Raw genomic sequence first — 5,162 nt, 5'->3', positions numbered from 1 at the left:
GCTGATCTGTGTGTGGTGCTGGCCAAGAGGACTGGGCTGCTGATTCATGTTTGGTGTTTGCTAGTGGACTGGAGTGAGAACAATGAAGATTGGACTCGCTCCAAAAAACTATTTCTAAACAGGTCCACTTCTCCTGTATTCTAATAATTTTTCTTTTCCACTATCTCTGATGGATGGCTGGTTAGAGAGGAAGTCGAATGCTTATTAAAGTAGGTTGAGAAAAATTTTATGCCTACACTCCTGTGTCACTGAACATCCTGAACACATCTCTGATGCTGTAAAATAATAAAAAAAATGAAGCTGTCTTTTACCAGGCACTAGGTCTGGCACCGTGGTGCCCCAAGATCTCTGGTAGACATCTTTGTCTCAGTCAGCAAAGCGTCTCACCTGCTCTGCTCCATCCCATATCACACTGCCGATGGCTTCTCTCTGCAATCTCTCTACCCATCCAGTTTCCAAGGCAGGTTGCCACCATGCCAGAAATACCCATCCCAATTCCGTGGCTGCCTAGTGTCTCCAACCACCACACACTCTCTTGAACTTAATTCGCCACATGAAAGAACACACAACACGATAACCTCTCATCCAATTGATAAGATATAATTGCTCATCTAGACACACAAAGCCCTGTACACATCCACCCCTTAAGAATATTCATCACAACCTGTAAATGTGCAGAGGGGAATCTTAACATCTGCCTCCCTGTTCTCTCCACTGCCTCTTCCTCCTCTCCTTCTCGTCTCCTCCTCTTCCCTCAAATTTTCTCCTGCCCATCCTTCCTTCTTGTCCAGTGGCAGGCCTCATTCTGTCTTGTACCTGTCTTCACCTGTATGACATCATCCTACACATCTCCTCTTCTGCAGGTCAGGACCATGCTCCATAAAACTGTCGGAAACACGATCATCCTCCAGAGTCCAGTGAAGGCTACAACCATGCATATTTCTACTCCTCTCCAGCCCACGAGGCAGGCTACTGATGTCTAATTTATCATTATTATGGGGAGGAGGCTTGAAAACAAATTGTTCTTTATCTCAAAGAGAAAGATGAATTGCATTTATTCAATTTATTAATTATATTTATTTCTCTGCTACATATTTGCAGACCATGTGACCAGATCACTGGGTCCGCAACCTCTTGACACCATCTGTACCGTGTTCACAGGGGGTACCTATGACTCTGGAGACTTAGCAACTTGCTGTCTGATCACTCTAGGTAAATGCAAATCTTGGGTTATAGATACGTCTTCCTGCGTCCGCATCTGTGTGGAAGAATCCGTTCTTAAGTGGCTCATGGGTCTCTGGTCAGTCTCAACAAATGGCAAAAGCAGAGCATTGATTGAAAAGAAGAACAGCTATTCCACCTCCCATCTCCAGCTCAGGCAGGGGCAGCCATTCCCACCACTGACTTTTATCTAGTTAGTGTTCGCCACTGAACCATAACAGGACACATAGCATGCTGTCAGCTCAAATAACTGTCCAGTCCTTGGTCCTCAGTTGTTTGACCAATTATTGAAGATCCTGTGTTTTTATTGGAACCTCTTTGGGATACTGCTGTCGCCCCATTTTGCTCCCAGGCTTAGCATTCTAGGAAAACTCTTTATGGCTGATATTCCCTCACATATGGTAATGTCAGGCAGCTCTCAAAAGTGTTCTAGAGATGCAAACATTACCAGTGTTCATACCTGTGGTGCCAGCACCGGATAGCAGAGTGTTTAATATGAGGGGCATTTGCTGACTATGCGGAATAGCTCTTAAAGACTTGAGTGCAGGGATGTGGGAGGGGACCCCAGAACAGTGGAGGGGGATGGTAAGGCAAGGAAGTGCATCTTGAAATGTTGGCTATCTCTGATAGGAAACATTGGTCAAATCTGGTTTACAGTGTGCAAAAATTACTGTCTGACTCACCTCACACTCATCCACCTGAGTGGGAGAGGCTGTTGTTTATCCACCCACTATTACTCTCTCTCTCTCTCTCCATTCACTGTGGTGGTGGCTTTTGATGGTCCCAGAGACACCCACTAGCAAAGGACAGTGGGGCAGACACCTCAAGCGGGGAACTGCCAGTGTTCAATAAAGGAACTCTCCAAGGTGAGAGCTCAGGTGAATGAAATTCATGATTCCATGACAGTAGGCTTATTTCTACTGAATTTTCATCTTTATTTCTGGGAGGTGGAGCTTCATGGTAGGTGCTTGGCATAGTACTCCACACCCAGAAGGGATTCGGTTGGCTTAAAAATCAATGATCTTATATTTGCCTATAAAAATAGAGAAATGAGAGCAAAATTAGATTAATCTGTTGGGATTTCTTATTTAAGGCCCAAGGTCAGGCTTTTGGTTCCCACAGTCATGAAACAAGCAGCCACAAAGGCAACAACTCTTCAGCCACAGCGGTAGGCGTTTTACCTGGAGCCTTTATCAGCTGGAAGGTCATCGAACAAGAGAGACGGCAGAGTCCTGAGAAACCAGCTCTGGGCTTGGGGAGGAGATGGAAGGCGGAAGACGACCCCCAGTATGTCAATGGTGTTAAAGGCTTGAGCTAACGCACACCTGGCTACCCACAACTTGCCACAGAAGAGCTCTTTCTCATTAAGACTCATCGTAATTGAAGTCACCAAGACGTCAATCACAGCTGGTAGAGTCTTTCGTGTGTATAAATCTCAGAGCCAACTCTGTGCCTGGCTCCTAGTAGCTCAGTAAGTGCTTGGCACATGAAACCTTGGGGCATCCCAGGCCCCCAGTATGTCACAGAACTCTCCATCTGGGACTTTTTGGTCTTTTTCACCATATTTTCTCTAGCCTCGTTGCATTTGAACTTCTGAAAGTTATCTGGACTTACAATGTAAGTTCACATTGCTAACAGTGGGATCTAGAGTCAGGAAAGCCCAATATGAGTTGTCCTAGACAGATTCAAATCCGCATAGTTCATCTAGGAGGTCAGAAAACACCTGTCTGGAGACAGAAAAGACAGATGACAAAGTTGTGTTGTCTGTTTATAGCCTACAGCCATTGCTACTGGAGCTTATGCTGCTAAGATTCTGGGGCCAGGGGCAAGCATAAGCCTTAGAACTTGCTTCAGAATGGAATCCCCCATTCCCCAATCCTTCTAAGGTAGGTGTGTGTGTGTGTGTGTGTGTGTGTGTGTGTGTGTGTGTTTGCATGCGCGTGCATACCTTTGTTTAATACTAGATCTTACTTGTTGATGTCTTGATGTCTAGTCCTGGAGGTCATTTGTTTTCCAACACATTGAGCATATAAGAATATACTCATCTGAAAAGCCCAGTGAGAGATTGTGGGCCAGGTTCTAGCATTTGGATGGTAGGTACTGACAGGGTAAGGGTCACTGAGATATAGGTGGGGTACAGACAGGGTCTACCATCTATAAAATGAAGGTGAGTACCCAGTTCACCCAGTCAGTTAGTATATGACACACTTGGAAAGTACTAGTATTGTAGTGTACTATTGCTTTAAGTAGCACTTGCTAATACTGAATAGATAGAGTGCATCAATTTTCCAATCCCATGTATCCATTAGAAACACAGCACTCTTTTGTTGTGGGTGGAGTCTAGGTCTCCCCAGGGAGTCCAAGAGAACTTTGGGACTACTTGGATAAAGAAGTGCTACAGAAATGAAGCCTTTGGGTTCTAAAATCAGGTCACAGGAAATGATAGAAAATGATTTTTTTCTTTTTCTTTTTCTCTATTCAGATGTAAAAATAAGTGCCTCTCCCCCCGACCCCCGTCTCTCTCTCTCCTCCCAGGAGTCTGTTCCTCAATCCTTAAGCCTTCAGTAATCACATGAAGAGATAGGAAAGGGACAGAGAGACAGCCAAGGAGCTCCAGGTGCTTGAGTTGCCCCAGATGAGGGGACAGATAGGTGAGCAGAGAGACCTTTGAGGAAGGCTCAGGTACAGTGATCATAGCAAAGTCCCTGGCTCAGATCTGCCCAACTACAGTCACTACCAACTCCTGATCCACGCAAACCGACAGAGACAAGTGACGGTTGTTATTTTAAGACTCTTCGCTTTGCTATAGTTTCTAACGTAGCCATGGAAACTGGTACAATGCTTAATTAATAGAGTAAACACCATCTCTTCCCCTTTACAGATAACCTCTTCTAAGATGGGAAAAGGAACCTCAAGTCTTTATTACACTCGGAATGTGCCTACCACTAGCCACTTCCATTGGGTGCTTATTCAATGTAGTCTTGAGTTTTGCAAAACAGCACAGAAAACAACAAATCTCTCTCCAATACACACACACACACACACACACACACACACACACACACACACACACACACAAAATAATAATAAAACCCTGCCATTTTCTGGCTACATCTTGGGTATAAGTGTGCATGCGTGTGTGCATGTGCATGTGTGTTTAGTGAGCCTATTAAGTCTGCTGTTAACGTGAGCCACAAGATGACAGAAACTTACAGCCTCATTGCCCTGGAGGTCAGAAACTCAAGGTCAAGTTACCTCCAAGCTTTGCCCCTTATGAACGTGTGAGGGAAGCTTGAGTCTAGGCCTCTCTCTAAACTTCTAGTAGCCTTGGGCATTATGTCCCTACGCACTCATCCTTTGTCCGTCTCTGGATCCCCATTCCTACCCCCATTTCCCAGGACATCAATTGGATTGAAGTAAGACTCAATTCATCTTGATCACCTTTTCAAGGTTCTTAGTTTTAAATGAAGACGCATATCCACAAGGGCTGGTCTTGAGTCTATTATCTTTTCGGTGATACCCAGCTGACTCTTACCAATCAGACTGTAGAAATGGGGGCACACAGGATGACACAAGAAAGTTTAAAGCTCTATGACTACAGAATGCCCGCTGTGACTCATGGGAGAATGGGAGACGCCATGGTTGCTGAGCAGATGTGAAAGAATCCAGCAGGTTTGTAAAGACACTGTGCTCGTGCTTCCTGCTTTTCAAGCCTGGATGTTTCCATCACAACAATATCTGTTTTGTTGGGTGATTTTTTTTTGAGGGAATGCACACAATGCATTCACTTAGATTGTTCTTAGTGCATCCAACTGAATGAAATGTATGAAGTCTCCTTACAAAGTGCTCATTGTCTGGCTCAGAATAACTCAAGTGTCAGGAATATTTAGCTACTGAAAACAACTCAGAAAGGCCTTGTCCTCCCAAATAGGTCTCGGCAA

Source organism: Rattus norvegicus, chromosome 20 (assembly GCF_021556685.1).
Source record: "Rattus norvegicus strain SHRSP/BbbUtx chromosome 20, alternate assembly SHRSP_T2T, whole genome shotgun sequence".
In the NCBI taxonomy this organism is placed as follows: Eukaryota; Metazoa; Chordata; class Mammalia; order Rodentia; family Muridae; genus Rattus; species Rattus norvegicus.
Note: the sequence above shows the minus strand (reverse complement) of the source record.